Source organism: Pleurodeles waltl, chromosome 1_1, assembly GCF_031143425.1.
Source record: "Pleurodeles waltl isolate 20211129_DDA chromosome 1_1, aPleWal1.hap1.20221129, whole genome shotgun sequence".
NCBI lineage: Eukaryota > Metazoa > Chordata > Amphibia > Caudata > Salamandridae > Pleurodeles > Pleurodeles waltl.
In genome coordinates, this window is record NC_090436.1 from 450,519,224 (window position 1) to 450,536,179 (window position 16,956).

The 16,956-nt window shown below is 44.4% G+C and overlaps 1 long non-coding RNA gene across 1 annotated transcript in view; it reads left to right on the plus strand.

The window, feature by feature from the left end:
* Positions 1-4,408: 4,408 nt before the first annotated feature.
* Positions 4,409-16,956, plus strand: part of LOC138279502 (uncharacterized) — a 79,611-nt gene continuing 67,063 nt past the window's right edge. Inside the window, exon 1 of the long non-coding RNA XR_011200876.1 lies at positions 4,409-4,782. This is a non-coding gene — a long non-coding RNA (uncharacterized lncRNA). The remainder of the gene's footprint in view (positions 4,783-16,956) is intronic.

The window sequence follows — 16,956 nt, forward strand, 5'->3', positions numbered from 1 at the left end:
AGTGAAACTGAAATGCTAGACAAACTAATAAGTCGAAAATGGATTGCTCTGGTAGGAAGGCTTAGTGTTATAAAATAATTACTCCCGACATCTTTGTGTATAGCTGATTGGTGGACTAGTGACGTGTGTGTACATAGACCTATGAGGTCCCAGCTTGGGAGTGAAGGCACTGAGAGTATGTAGTCCAGTTGAAATATATATTACAGACAGTGTGTAATAGGCTCTACACACTGCCAGAAAACATGCAAAAGACCTAGGGGGAATATCCTAACACTTCACTAGGTTTGCATCATAAAATAAGGCAAAGTGTTATGATTTACTTTCCAACAGAATTTCTGATTTGCATTTGAAAATTGTCTATTGTAATGCAAAGTAGAGCTACATGCTTCTTTACCAGAGGGGTGTTGCATGGGTGGTAAATGGGCATTTCCATCCTACCACCAATGGTTTTTTATTCAAAGCTGTATCTATTAAAAATAAGTGGACAGGATTTTGTGCCAAAATGTCTGCTTCCTCGAGGCAGTCATACAGTTTGAGACAAGTTATTCTCTCAACTTGTAGAACTTTGCCTACATACTTCACTTTATAGCTTACACACAGAGTGGGGAAAGTGCTAAAGAGCAGCCTTCCACTCCAATACCTATACCAGGCATCCCATAACCACACTTGCATTATTGCAGAACATATATTACAATAAAACATTCTTGCAAACTATGACGATATGCCTGCCTTTCTATTTCACTTCAGAACTTTGAGATTGTATGTTTATCAGCATCTGTGGCATCGCAGACCACAGACACTTTGTATAGGAATGCCCCGAGTCCAGTCCCTCTTAAAAAGGTAGTGTCTCCTATACCCTTGCCCTGCTCCACACAGAGAAACAGAAATAATGCAAGGCGTGCCTCAACGAATTATGAGGCTGTAAAGAAGATTGCCACGCAAACTAACAAATGGTCAGCGGGCAGGCGGGCTCCAAACCCTTTACGAAACAACAGCGTCTCACAAATGAGACACATGCACTTGCAGGCTCAACCCTAGAAAAGGCATGGAATGGCACTTCGTACCATCTGAGGAAGGGGGGTGGGGGAGCTCTGCACAGAGTACCTCTGACACACCAACACGCCGCTGGCACCACTTCAAAATCATCATGTAACCACAAAAACTATTAAACTCAGAACCTCGAAATTAGGACTGATCTCCCAAAGCCCTCCTTCAAGAAGGCAAAGCATCCCTGTCCGTCAGGAATGTTCCCCAAGAGAGACTTGCTGGTTAGTCACTTTTGTCTCTGGTCTCACTCTCAGCAGGCACACTAAAGTGCCTTGCGGTGATTCAGTTTGCAGAGTGTGCTATATTAAGTATGCTTTGCTATGTTTCATACATGGCTTGCTATTTTATGAATGTATAGTATTCTGCTGATGATTTGTAGGTAACTGAATGTGCTGGCAAGAGAGCTTAGGCTATGGACAAATTCTAATTGTGTTTTTCGTGAAGGGAGCTCAAACTAAAGTGGAACATGTTAATCACATGCCACGTAAACTGTGGGCTCTTTTTCCTCATCTGAAATTGTTTGAGCCCATTTTCTGTTTTGATAAAGAGAATAGGTAAAATGGCAATCTCCAAACCCCACATCTATATCAAACTAGCCAACAAAAGGAATGGGTTGCTGACAGTTGAATAAGCTGTACTTTAGTTCTGCACATGGGCGAGGAGGAGCAGAGCCAATATTTTGCTGCACGTGACAAGTAACATTACAGGGAACAATGGGTGGCTTTAAAGCAGAATTAAGGAGGATATGTTGGTCATATGTTTCCGGTGTTTAGTGGGCGGTGTAAGGGTGGGAATGACAGGTAGAAAATGTTTTTTGTGATGTCAAGCAGACTACGATGTATGCCAAGGACAATGTTTAACTGAGGACATGTTTCAGCCCTGGTCTATATAAAAAGTGGTCTTCAGCACTTAGGTTGAGTGATTTTGAGGAAGTCTCGCCTCAAGCACATGTTTCTGCACCCACTGTCTGTTAAACAGTTACAATGCATTTCTAACTTTTAGTCCATTTATCAAGTATTAACATTGTCTGCTTTGTCAAACAATTCAAGCCACTCCTGCCAGGATATTTAAAGAATCTTTAATGTATAGAAGAATAGCACAACTTCATGCATTGACACTTATACGGTGCAAACTTGCCAGGATAGGAACAGAGAAACCAGTGGGGATTTTATTTCCAATTAGCACTACACATTTACCATTAGATTTTGGTACAAATTCACAAAGTTACGCGGAGATGTAATTTTCACAGAACTACATGATTCATAGTTATGTGGTGGATTCAGAACTCTAGTACAAGCTACATATAATAAAACGGCAATTTAGGTAATACACGTCATTGTATTCATCTTTTGCCTTCCTTACGTGTTCCTGTATACTGAAACTAATCCATCTATTTACATACAACTAGCGTTAAACAAGCATTGGCAAACCTATCTGATCTAGCCTTCGCAATCTGCTGCATTTTGTCTCCCCATCAGAAGCAAAGGCAAAAATAAATAAGAGTCTGACTAAACGTGGAGACCGTATGATTGCAACAAAATATTTAAAGTGAAATATATATATTATTTCAATAGACCATAACTGCATTTTCCTATCAGACATGATTACATATTACAGCAAAGGAAGCCATGATAGATTTAATGCACTTCCCAGAGATATACGATTCTTATTTGAGTAAAGATGCATAGGGTATCAATTACTCTAACCTGAAGACAGTTTAGACCCAATAAAACCTATTTAAGAAAAATATAGTAAATAATGGAAAGAAAACAAAAAACACTGGTGATGTGAACAATCTATGGCACTTATATGGATTTAAGCCAGCTGTCACAGGTAATCCGGCAGAAGACAGTCTCTCACAGTAAGAAAGAGGCAAGGTCCTTTGAGTAGGGCCCATTTCCACGTGATGTACCCTTTAGTGGACATAAGCATAATTAATGACTTGAGCTTAAGACATTGAAGGATAACTGCTGACCCCAAGCCGCTTTAATTAATTTTTTATATATGTATTTTTTATTTTATTTTTTGTCATGGACAGTTTTATGCTAGCTCTTGGACAAATACACGTGCTTTGGATGAAACCATTTCTGGTGCTCACTTAAGTGAGCTTAAGTTTCATTTCCAACACATTTGTTTTGTTTAATGAAAACTACACCTCAACCAGCATTTACATTAAGAAACCTGCTTTAGTCATACATGAGTTACATATTTATATTTTGTAATGACCAATTCTCAATTTGAGCCGTGGTAGCAGGCGGGTGCCCATTTGCCATCTTTTTTGGGGACTGGCACTTGTCTTCCCAAACTTTGTTGCAGAGAAGAAAAGCACAAAAGTGAGACCCGCGGAAGAGAAAGGTAGAAAACCAGTGACAAATTGGTGAAAGCCAGAATGAATAACTAACCTACAAGAGTCGGTGAGAGAGTGCCTGGTGGTGAATTATGGATACCTACGTTACAATAAAGACTACACAGTCTTGGTATTTGGCAATCCAAGCCTTAATGAAACCAACTGCGATTTCATAAACAAAAAGTAAAAAAATATATATATTAAGTTACATCTTGGACATATTTACACATTGCATTAAATCTTATAGGTTTACATTGGCAACAATATTCCGTATAGTGCACTTAATGATAAAGTAAAAAGTAGAAGAAACTATTATAGCCCGAGGGTACAGTTTTAAAATTTACACCTTAGCTACACACTACTTTCCGTTAGTTTTACATTCATCAGTATACTCGCAAACTTATTACTACTTCAGCTTCTATGGAACAAACAGCTAAAAACGTACAATAAAATGGGTTGTTTCGTTAGTTTAGTGAACACCACAAACCACCCGTTAAAACTTAATTTGTTTTAGTTACAAAAACATAAATATACATATATTATCACAATATGCAATTCTTTCAAGAAAACCCAACCATGGTAGTTAAAAAAATATTTTTTCCACAAAAACGGTTCAATAGATTATCACCTTGTTTTTTCCGTATCACTAACTTTGCAGCAAAAAAAAAAGCACATGAAATCAGCACAAATAGCTTGGGAACTCCCAAAAAAAATTAAATAAAGTTTCTTTTTTTCTATTATAATAATAAAAACCATAAAATCTATCAACCCCGGCCTCTGACAAACAACAAAGACAGTACTGCGCCTGCTGCTTTTATAGCCACAAAAATCCCACAATCCCTGCTTGCAGATAATGACGTTAATGCCTGCACAGCCAATAGTAAAGAAGAAGAGCCTTAAAAAAAATTCAAACTGTCGGCCTCTTACAAAGCTAACTGGCATTAATTATTCAAATTAGGCAAGTCTTTAAATTGTCGGCGGCTTTTTTTTTTTCTTCTTCTTTTGTAAGTTTCATTAGTCGGAAGCTCTTCTCTATGAATGTCTTGTTCACCCTTTCAGTTAACAGAACATCCAGAAAATTCGTCTTTCTATAGGAGTGGCCGAGGAAAACAAAATCAGAACCTTGACCAACTCTTTTCTTTGGTTTCCAGTTGTAGAGGCTTGGAACCTGTTAATTGAACTTCGCTCTGGTCTAGGAGAGGCTCGTAAATTGTTTCTGCGCAGGGTGCGGTCTGAGTGAAACGTTGATCGCTTTGCACTCAGTTGGGGGGCTGGAAAAGGCTACGTTTTGCTTCACGCTTGTGGGTGCTGTCGGTTTACCGCCAATGGAGCAGCGCATTTAGAAGTCTGAAAGACAATTTACCACCTGTTCTACACTGAGTATTGAGGTAATGTAATGTTTGCTGCTGACCAACATGTTCTGTATGTCAGGAGTCCGCATCTTACTAAGGTCGGTTATTTCGATTCATTAAATTGGTGTTTGTCGTTTGCAGCGCTAGAAGCGATATGTAAGAATAATTTATTATGACTGTTTTGCTTTCATGTACATCATGCTCTTTCACATTGGAAATGCTACTTTGGGTGCCTCGGAGCATACCTGACCAGCCTGGGTTTGACCTATGTGGAACCTATTTAACATAGAAACTTCCTGACATTCGTTTTGGAAACCCTTGCGTGCGCCCTCCTGGTTAATATTAACTGTGTTGAATTGCACTTTTACTTCGCCCATTTACTTCATCCATCACGATGTTTGACTCGGCCAGTGTTTACTTTCTTTTATTTCATGTTGTCTACAGCAGACCTATGTGGCTCTGTCTTTGGAAAAAACAGGATTGAATCCTTGATATTTTTCTACTTTTATTCGACGATATTGTACATTTATTCTATTTTTACAACTGCATTAGCACCATCAGCTGACGTGCCATTTACCCTCTTTTTAGGGTTGGGTTATGAAGCTCGGCTGGGAAATCGTCTCTGGCCGAATGCTGCTACTTCCTGCAAGTATCCTTCCCTTCCCCTGAGTGGATACATTAAACTGCACGAGAGGCTACTTTATAACTTTAGTTCTTTTTGTCTACTCTTGCTGACTGTCTCACGCTCGTGTGCCAAGATATATGTTCTCCGTCAAAACAGTAAAACCTGACCTAATTCTTGTTTTTAGCTGTTAGCAAAACTAAGCTACATAATAGTGCCCTTGAGCTGACAAATGCGCAGTCATATAAACATAAGATTCAGACACCAGAGTCGGACTGGAACAGAAAATGGGCCTTGGCACAAAACACGTGGAACACATTCGTGAATTAGATAACTAACACGTGGCCCATGTTATCAAAGTGGGGCCGTTTTGAGTTTGCAAGGACATGCTGTGTAAGTGTTTTGCAGGTTTAGGTGGGAGCATGGGCGTGAGCTTGCTACAGGAAACCTTTGTGGCATATCAGGGAAGTAAACTGAATGTTGACCAGTGAACCGTAAAGAAGGCCCACACGCTGCCCTATGGGACTAGGGGCGCCCATGTGGCATTGCCTTATTCCTCTGTAGGCCAGTCTGACCGTACAGATGCACGAGCAGCGAGGCCGGTCTTTAATGGTTCTTAATGGCAATTCGCCACCAAGTTTATTCCGTTTTTAAAGGAGAGACCGCAGCAGGGCCCCAGAAAGAAATACCCACACCTTCCCCGTTGATTTCCAGCAATAGACGCTGGAAACCACCTGGATTAAGCACAGTACTTGGGGGCCTTGCCTCCCTCGGCGCTACACCCCCAAACATAGATTTTCTGATAGTTGGGTACACGTGCTTTGTTTGGTATGGTGAGTTGTACATCGGATTTCACCTGATATTTTTACATATATGCATGCTCAAGACACACACGCTCTCCCTCTCTTTCGAAATTGTCCAAAAGGGTGTTTTTAATTTTACGAAGCTTGTGTTCCTTTTACTTACCATACTACTCAGCATTATTGTCCCTTTTCACCGCCCCTTAAGCCCCTCTCTTGCACCTTTAACATTAAATACCTTCATGATTGTTGGAAAATCTGAATCCCGCAGTCTCACTGACCAGGCCATGCCCCTAACACTGTCTAGAGGTCTCACGTAACCTTGCAGTTCAGTGAGGGGTGCTGGCCAAGGCCCCATTTACAGTCACAAAAATATGAATTGTATGCCCCGTGTTCAAGCAATAATCGTATTTTGGTGCTATTCTTTACACTTTTCAATGTTGGACAATATTAGGGGTGATAAAATGCCCCCCCCCCCTCCCCCCCTTGGTGGCCAGAGTAATTGGGGTCTAAGTGAAATATAAGACTTCTCACAATTTTGATAAGTGTCATGAATAGCAAGAGCTTATATTTCACCTCTGGACATATTCTTCGTTTTTCATCAATTGAACCTGAAGATAACGGTGGGTTCACGTGGTGACCAGATTGTGAAAACCAAAAACTGGGACACTACACAAAGACAGAAGTAGGACTACAGTTTTGCATCAACCAGGTGGCACAGAATGAATGAATGACTAAGTGACAGCGCTCATTAACAAAAGACTGTGGAGCGCTAAGGGGAAACAAATGAAGCATTTACACACAGCATCATAAATGCTAACAAAATTGCGTTCTCAAACACTTTTTGTGGGCAGACCAATTTTCATTAAAATCCTTGCTTTTTAAATTGGATTTTTCTTAGATTGCGCAGTTCTGAAAACCACACACTAGTTTCTAGAAAACGTTTCTTTAACTGCTACAGGTATAATTATATCTGGCAATTATTTCTGACACTGGTAAAAGGGAGAATGTGTCCTGAATATCACTAGTTGTTGTGATAGGACCTCTTTCAGCTGTATGTCCAACATAACCTATGTATAAGAACATTCTTTCCTGTTTGTTTCTTAGCTCTTAAATGGTTCATATCAATTATAGCATATAATCTGTTTAATAATATGTTCTCATTATTTTAGCCATGTCATTCTATTCTTGTGGAAAAAAATAGACTGGTTAAATGTTGCTAGTAAAATCAAGCACTGGCAAAACAAACAGGTTTTGCCTTTAACTGGTGGTGTTAATGGAAGTGATATTGGAGGGGAAGGTAATTGAAGGCGTAGCAATGATATTACTAATTGTCGTGGTGGTAAGGAGTCATAATCATATTGTAAATGGTGGTGTAAGTACAGGCGGTGGTGCGGTTTAGTAGTACCTGGGGACTGCATAGCGTGTGCCCACAGTTACCCACCACCGCTGCTCTGGTGAGAAGTCATCCAGCAATGAGGAATGGAAGAGGCTTGGAGTGTTGTTGTGAACATGCTTGGACAATCCTTTTTTTTTGTTACAAATTTGGTTATTCAAATTTTATATAAGCAATACAGACAATGCAAAAGACCCCACCAGCGCTGAACAATAGTCAACAACAATAGTATGGCAGTTGCTTGCAATATACTATCTTACAATTCCATTAGCAGGGGAGCTAGAGAGAACAGTTGAACCTCCAGCAGTCTAAACAGCAAGGGGGGCAAAGGAGGCGGGAGGACAGAGCAGTGTGAGGAACTGTCAAACTTAGAAATCAAGGTGCTCAAAGGGGGAGAGGCGAAGGGGGGCACACACACATGGTCTGGGCAGTCAACCAGCAGCTGCCAACACCCCATGTTATCCATTTACTCCGCAGCCAGGGTCAACTGTCACACACTGTCGTGACTGCTACCCTCCTCCTATGCACTCCCATTAATCTGAGTCGTCAGAGGAGCGATCAACATTCGAGTTGTGTGGATACTCAATCAGCAACCCATCTGTCACCTCTTCTTCAGTCCCCACCCCCCTCAGATGTTCCATCATGCAAACCCAGACCTCCAGATCACGCTCTGCATAGTCGTCCATGCAGACCACACAAAGCCTGCACTCCTCAGCTGTTGCTCATTCCAAGAGATCAGTTAGCCATTTGTCCCACGTTGAGGAGGTTGGACTGGCCCAGTGAATAGCGATGTTGCCTCCCAAGAACCAACCCCAACTGCGCAAACCGGTATGCCATTTTGAAACCCTTTTTGGGAAGGGGTTGCAGTCCCAACAAGCTATGTCTCATAGTCAATTCCAGTCTAACTGCTGTTATTTATTTCTGTACCTGCGCTATCGCATGCCAAAATGGCTGCAGTGACCTGCAGCTCCACGCAACATGTCCGAATCCAGCAGGAGATGTGCCACAGCATGCACAACTGTCCATATGCGCCTGGTTTTTCGGTGAAGTCACTGTCAAGTACGTTCTATGTAGATGATAAAATTACACCAGCTTAAATCTGGCATTGATAGACCCTTCCCGTACCAGTGCCCAGGCCTTAGTACACTCCATGTCCGTGTGCGGCATTTCCAGGTCTGCGTCCCACACTGCGTGTCATTGACACAGCTCTCTCCCTCTTTTAAGGGCAGCATATAGATGGGATAAGATCCCCCTATCGGAGCCTAGGTCTAGTATTGTCTGCAACAGATGACTCAACCGATTCCTCCGGGAAGGCTACCTAAATCTCCGAACTGTCTGTGATATGCTGGCGTACTGTAGGAATTGTCCCTGGCCAATACCAAAAAGGGCCTGGCCTCTTCCAGAGTTACAAAGGCGCCATTTTGATATAAATCTCCTGCCCTGTTGCAGCCACCTGCCCTCCACCTTGAAACATCTATTGCGCAAAGGGGTGCAGCCACCAAATATGTAGGAGGCGTGCATAGGGTGCCCACTGCAGCACTCATGTAACTGCCCGCTCCCATGTCCGGGTGAGCTGCGATACCCCAAAGGGGACATCTGCTGGGAGTCTGGAGCCTTCACATAAGCTGTGCAGGGAGCTCCAGCAGCTTCTTCTCCCATTAGTGGTGTGTCGCACCACAATGCTGCCCTTCGGAGCAGGCCTGCTATGTAATACAGATGGAGATGTGGGCGCCCCAGTCCCCCTCCACTAAATCAAATTTCAAGACCACAAGGCAGACTTTACATCTCCTTCCAGCCTATATCAAAGATATTATAGCTTATCAATTTGGCGAAACATGGATATTGGCAACTCAGAACGAGTCCCACATTACACATAGACAGCAGGGGAGCAGGATCATTTTGCTTAGTGTGACTCTGCCCATTACAGAGAGCAGGGGGTATTCCATAATTGAATAGAAACTTTGAGGCCATCCAGTACATTGCCCATATTCAGCTCATATTGCAGCTGAGGAAAATGGGTCACCCACATCCCCAGATATTGGAAAGAAGTGGTCTCTCATGCCAGGCCCACTTGCAGGAGATCAGGTGTCTCAAGTCCAATCAGTGATGGGCTTGATCCAACAGGAACTGCACCCGATAGACTGCCCTCCTAACATTTAAATTACTGTTGTTTGCCAATAGACAATGGTCCAGTCTGCTGTCTGCCTGATGAGTAGGTGTGTAACATGAGTACACCCTAGATATAGGGTGAAGCTCTCTCCAAACATGCACAAAGAGCAGTCTGTCCATGGTCTCTCAAAGTCTAGCTGACATTCAGGGCTTGGTGCCCTGCCTGGGCAGGCTTCTATCACAATTGCCATCAAGGACGCAGTTGAAGTACCCAGCCCAAATGATGAGCCCAATGTAGGGCAGAAGCTCTTGTTCTAGGTTCCTGAAGAACCCATCATCGTCCGTCTAGGGGCATAAACGTTTAATAGACATATTGCTCGTCCATCGCGTATCCCATGGAGCAGCACATATCTGCCTGCTACCTGTCCTCTTAATTGTAGTGGTACCCTGGGGGCAACCCAGATCGAGACTCTTACTAGCATAAGAGTAATATGTGAAGGAGTAGAGCGGTCTCCTCCACTTTAAAAAAAATAACTTTTGGGCTTCAGCATCTAAGATGTGCGGCTCCTGCAAGAAAGCAATGTGCACTCTGACCCACCTGAGAGATGTATGTACTCTATAGCGCTTGACAAAGGAATTCAGTCCCCTCTCATTCCATGTGAGAAAGCATATTAGATCACACATCCCTGTATATTTTGATCCACAGCCTCTTTCCACCCCCCCCCGTCCCACACCCCAGCCGACCAGGCCCGCCCCAGCACCCGCCACCCGACCAAGAGGCAAGAAAGGATACAGCTCCCCCCCTGTAAGCTTCAACACAACATCCATGTGCACAAAGTGTATTGTCAGCCAATTTCGTACAACAAACAGCAAAGCCCAACCAACCACATCCCAAACCGGGTAAACACCACTGACCCAACTTGTCTCCCCAACTTGTATATGGAACCATCTGACCCACTCTGTTGCTAGCCTAAGGAAAGGCAGCATACCAGATTGTCCTTCACCTCCCATCAGAAGTTGAGGTGTCATATGGTCGTGTACAGACCAATCTCTCCAGAACACCCCTATGTGCACCTAGTTCACACTCGCACCCTCCCACGGCTAGCACAACAATAACTGTAGTTAAGGGAAGAGAAAAAAAAGTAGTAATGGAGCAAGCGAGAGAAGAACAGTATAAAAGAAACAGGAAGGGACTAGTCACCTCATGCAGCCATGGCCCCAACTGTAAAGCAGTCCCGTTTCCCCAGCAACCCCAGGCAGAACAAAAAGGCCAGAAGGAGGAAGAAGGGGAGAGAGGAAAGTCAAAATTACCCCTGAACCCACAAAGGATCAGAGACAATCACAACATCTCACACTGAGAGGGGGAGGGAAAGGCCCAATAAACAGCACATTAGTCCTTCATTTTAAATGTTACTCATTTGTCTTGGGGAATCACCCAGGCACACTGGTGGCCAGCCTCCAACACCTTGGCAGGGCACAATAAGGGCTTCATACATTACATCCGGGCATCCTCCTGCTCCAAAGCTGGGCATCCTCTCTCCTAAGTGACCCAGACTGCAAGGGCACCACAGACGTTGTGGTCTTCACCAGCAGCCTGGCTTCCTCTGTCTCTTGCCGCAACTGTTCCAAACTCAGACTGCCATCTAGGCGGACTATCACTTTAGCGTCAGAGCTCGTGTGATGCCGGCGCTTACTCCTTCTCCGTACTGTAGTCTGCTGGCCTCTCTGCTTGTCCTCCCAGAGGGGGTTGCCGGGACACACTTGCCTCCTGAGCTCCAGCCAGTCCCATACAGCCTCTGATGTTTGGAAAAAATGTGAGCGGCCGGCATGGAGCTCCTTCAGTTTAGCAGGGTACAGCAGCACATATGTAAGATCCATCGCTTTCAGCTTCTGCTTAACTCCAGTAAAGGACTGTCTTTGGAGTTGGACCGACCTGATGTAGTCTGGGGAAAATATGTATGGTGTGATTCTTGTAGGCCGGGTCCCTGTACTTACGTGTTTCCTGCAGTATAGTATCTTGATCTCTGTATTTGAGAATCATAGCGATGATCATTCACGAGGTGGCGCTGAGTGGTGCGGACGGACCAGGGCCCTGTGCGTCCTCACCACCACAAACACCGGCGACAGTTGTACTGCAGGGAGCGACCTCTTAATCTAGTCTTCAAGAAATGATTCTGGGGCGGTTCCCTCTACTCCCTCAGGGAACCCCACAAATCTCAAATTGCACCTACGGGACCTCCACCTTTGCATCTTCCATCCTCACTTCCAGCCTGCTCGACCTAAGCTCCAGGGTGGCCATGGTAGCTTTCAGGTCGTCTAGGTCTGTCTGCATTGTAGTCACCTGTTGTTCAGTGGCGATAGATCTTTCTGCCACCGCACACAGATGCCTCCTCAATTTACATCAACTGCCATGGCTGCAATCTTCTCCTGTACCGCCTGTCCAGGGCCTCAATTGCCACCAGGATCTAGGCCCCAGAGGGCTTGCGGGCAACTCCTGATGCCCTGCCCAGGCTGTGAGCCCTCATTCACGCCTGTTGTAGTGAACTGATTCATTCTAGTCTGCTGGTTGCCTTTAGCCATCCTGTCCTTACCCATTGCGCCGGGGAGTGCAGCAGATCAATGTCAGTGGGACTCTCCCAGCACCCACGCATGGACATGGGTCAGGCAGATGGTAGGAAGCTCCCTTCTCTGCAAATCCAGCTGTTACACATGTAGTGGGACCCGCACAGCAGGTGCATTCCCGCAGCATCACAGTCCACCAGCACACCTCAGCATGGTGCCCAGGGGACCTCTCCAACACAGCAATGCACCCAGCTCGGGACCATTTGTAGGTGGAGCCCTGTTAAATCACTTATCCTGCAGATGCCGCCAGTGCAGGCTGCCACCTCATTCGACAGTGCCCCACTGAAAATGCAGATGGGAGAGCTAAACCCCGTCCACAGTGGTAATCCGCTGTCCTCAGGTATTCCTCTGTTCTACTGGCACTACCCCCCCACCAGCACTCTTCCGGGACAGAGTATGCCTTTCAGATCCTCAACAGGGAGGACGGGCACCCACCACTGCCTTGCGCCTGCAGGTTACCTTCAGTGCCACTTCACGGAGCACACCAGTCAACAAGCATGTCAAGGGCCTGATGGGTTGTAACCAGGCAGCAGCCAGGTACACTTGGGTGCCCCAGTGTCAGGCCTAACATCAATCTGTTTCTGGGTCCCCCACCCCCCCTTGTAGTTCACATAGGCCTCTGTAGCGGCTGCTCCATTAGTGGCGAACAGGTAGGGGAAAGTGGGCAAGTCCACTCCGCAGCAGTCTAGGCCACCTCAGTCGTTCCCCATAGTTATGTGGCCTACCTCTCTTGGCCCTCCGTATGGGTCCAGGCCCAGTCAGCGCACTCTTATCCAGCCCCAATGTAGGCCTTGCCTCTTCACTGCATCTGGTAGCACCCAGGTCAATCCCCCAGCAACTGTAGGGGGACCAGTCTGTCTTCTACCACTGCGCCCTCGGCTCTTTTTGGGGGGAGTGAGGTGGACTCACGACCCTCAAGCCTCTCGTCACCACAGTCCCTAGTAGGCCCCTCAATCACATCCATCCATGGAGCAGAGTCCAGACAGTGACTGAGCCGTGCCAGTTATCCCCTCTGCCCGTGTGGGGCCAGGTGCATCCAGCACAAGAAAAGTGACAGGCCAGGATCAGCAGTACTCCAAGCGGGCCTGCTGCGTGTCTGAAATATACAGTCACAGGCAATCCGCATTAGGCAGCCCCCGGCCAACATCCAGCGCCTCCAGCAGCCCTCTGCACAGCCCCCTCTCATCAGTCACAGGCAGAGGCTCACCTCTCTTCTCCAGTTGCACCTCTTTCCGGCTCCATGGATGCCATCCAGGGCCTGCAGCAGCCTCAGGCACAAAGGGTGTGATATGCTGCACCTGCCATCTTGGGGCCAAGGCCCAATCTGCTGGCCTGCACCGAGCTGCTGGGGGGGGGGGGGGGGGGGAGAGAGAGGGAGTCCCCGGGCCGATCCCTCTCCAGTGCTGCTTCTCCTCATCTCTCCTCTTCACACATGTGGATCGCGGTGTCCATGAGGCTCCAGAACCACAGGATACTGCAGGATTCTGTGGCTGGCTCTGGGAGCTCTTGCTCAGAGGAGCCGGTTGGCTATCTTGTTGGTCACGCCCCCCCCCCCCCCCCACAATAATAATCTTAAAGGCGCTATCATGGATAAACTGAAACAAGAATGACACTGTAGAACAGATGTTGACAGACCAATGCAAAATCCTTTGTGAGTCCCAGCCTCTTCCCCATGTGGGAACACAGTAAGCATTGTAACAAAAAGCCAAAATGTAATTTATACTTCCTGGCCAGCCAACTACAGAAAGGATCTCCAGTGAGCTGATACAAAATGCATCTGGCATTGAATAACAGGCAATGGCTGGAGTGGGATGATCTGCCCCCCACACTGTCTATAGTGTCTGGTGGGGTGACAATATAATATATTTGATACAGTAATCTGCTTAAGACAAAGCTAAAGCGGACTCTCTAGACCAGTCCTAAAAAGCCAGCAGCTATGTGTTATATAAATTCAGTCTTTCAAACACATGCCCGGATTGCACTTTCAGTTACACATATATTCTCAACACTGTCACACACTGTACTCTTAAACACAAACACGCCCAAACATGGCATGGTTGCAGTTATGAAGATAGTGAAATTGGTGGTGATGGTGCTCCTGGCGCTTGTAGAGGTGGCATCAATAACAGTGGTAGTTACATTGATGTTAATGGTGGTAATGCAATATGCAGGGCATTGAGGGCTAGACAGGAAGTGTTGGTGCTTGAACTGGTCGCAATCATTCTCTCATACCTAAACACTGTAAAATGCACCACTCAAACAGGGGCTGAGTGGTGGATAGAATGGTCACTATGGTTGGTGACGTTGGTGGTAGTATGTTGGTGGTAACAGTGGTCGTTATTCTAACAGTGGTGCTCAGCGGTAATGATAGTGATGCTAATCTTGTGGGCAAAGGTTCCAAAAGTAATGATGGTGATAGTGGAATATGCAGGAGTGAGGGCTTTGCAGTAGAAATACTGGTCCCCTTACCAGAGACAGAGGATGTTTATAAAATGCTGGCTCCTAACTCTAAAAAAACAAAAACAGGGTGCCTATAAGGTGCCTGCCTGAACTGCAGCAAGGAGGGTGGGTGCTAGGAGAGTGAAACAGTGACAACTAGAACAGAACAAAGAAGCAACACCTGTCAACTCCAGATCAAGCCGCTCAAAAAAAGCCACAGCAGTGCAAAACACAACACATTGTTTTCTGTATCTAATGCATGTAAAATATAAGGAGAAGTTGAGATCTTGCAAGACACATCAGACCAATTTTGGTTGAGGCAGTCTTGTGATGTAAACCCTAAAAAAGCAAAGACTTGCACCAAGTCATCACAAAGGCCTTTACAAAAAAGCTTAATGCACCAGAAATACAAGAAGGCATTGCTTCCTATTTACAATGTATGTATGATGTGGAATTGAAGGTGTTATTAATGAGTGTACTTTTCAGATAAAAAAGGACTCCATGTATTGGAGTGTAATTACTTCCTGGGAGCTGAAAAAAACAGACAAACATGATTGAGGTGTGGCTCACTGGACTAGCTCAAAAAGGGCAGTCGCAACCTGTTCACCCAACCACTCTGAAATTGTGCTGCACATGAAATGTATGAGATTCAATAAAGAGAGACTGTCTTCAAAGTACAGCTCAGTCACATTGTAAGGTGCATCCCATAATAAAAGCAGTCTCTGATTTAATTGTGAAAACAAGCATCTCACAGTACTAAAAGGAACTGTACATCTCTGCCAAGTCTTAGTCTGGCAATCAAGGGCTCTTACAGGGGCTTCAGTTTTGTTGCCAAAGCTGAAGATCTTTAAGATTTGTCTACTTTAAAGATATGTAGATGTGGAGTTAAGAATAGTAAATCATGACCTGGGGAGTGATTCATGCTGTTGAATGTTTGTTTCGTTACAATGTGGAAAAATATGGAAATTAACAAAAAAATATAGTAAATATAGTCTGTTTGCTCACTTCCTCGCTATTGTAATAGCTCATACTCTGGAAGCTATTCTTTGACTGGGCAATGTTTTGTTACTCGATATTGACAAATCCATAGGTATTTTGAATGAAAAAAGCCATCACTTCTATTAAGACCAAGTCAACCTTTATTGTTTAGTTAATTAAAACCATAACAATGTAAAAATCAGCAGTAAGCAATTGTCTAAAATAAATTCTTAGTAAGCACCTATACTTTGAAAGACAAATGTGTGAATCAGTGATAATTTATACTTTTTAAATAATATATTGGTTTATGTCATAACTACCCAACTAAAACCTTTTGAAGCAAGGACCTAAGGTGCGTGTGCAAAACACATCCTTAGTTAATTAAAATCTTTACACAGGCCATGATATGAATTAGTACAATTTAAAAATAGTCTTATTTATAGAAATTTTAAGACCTTAAATAAAATTCCATTACATTTTGTTAATACATATAAAACATATTACTTATTCTCCTTAAAACAGTCCACTGTTAATTGGATTAAAAAAGAAAGGAAAAAAAAGTCCTACCATACCATTCTCTCATTGGCTAAGACCTTATTGACTAGCAAACTCTGTATGTCGGCTGGCATCTTCTCAGTTATAAATCTAAAGACCAGAACTCAAACTAGTTCCGCACCCACTACTGATTTTAGTGTACTCTGAACTTCCTGTTTTTTCGAGGCCTGACTTAGAAACTTTACTAACCTGACATTCAATGAAGAATGTGAGGAATTAAAACAGGCAATCACAGCCTGCCTACAAGTATGTATGAGTTTCTGATTGAACACAACCTTGAGGTACCTTCTTCGTTCTTGCCCTAAGCTTTGGCATATACAAATCAGGTGTAACAGACCCCCTACTCCGCTTCCACATAGAGAGCAAGATGATGTTAATCCTGCACTTGCCCTTTGTGCAAAATCTTGACCTCCTGGAAGTTGACCATACCTATATTTAATAAATATATTTTAATTTTTTTGACCAACCCCGGTCCTGATACACCTGGCATTTTAGCATTTTATATTCCTTAATTATAAACCAAGAATGAGATCTACCTGCAAGGAGACTCTGATCCACAACCAGGGACTTTTTCTTTACCATACCGTTAATAATTTTTTTTAAAGCGGCCACTGGCAAACTCTGATCCCATAATGAACGGGCACCCAGATCATCCAAGGACTGGTCCAAATATAACAGTGAGGAGTATC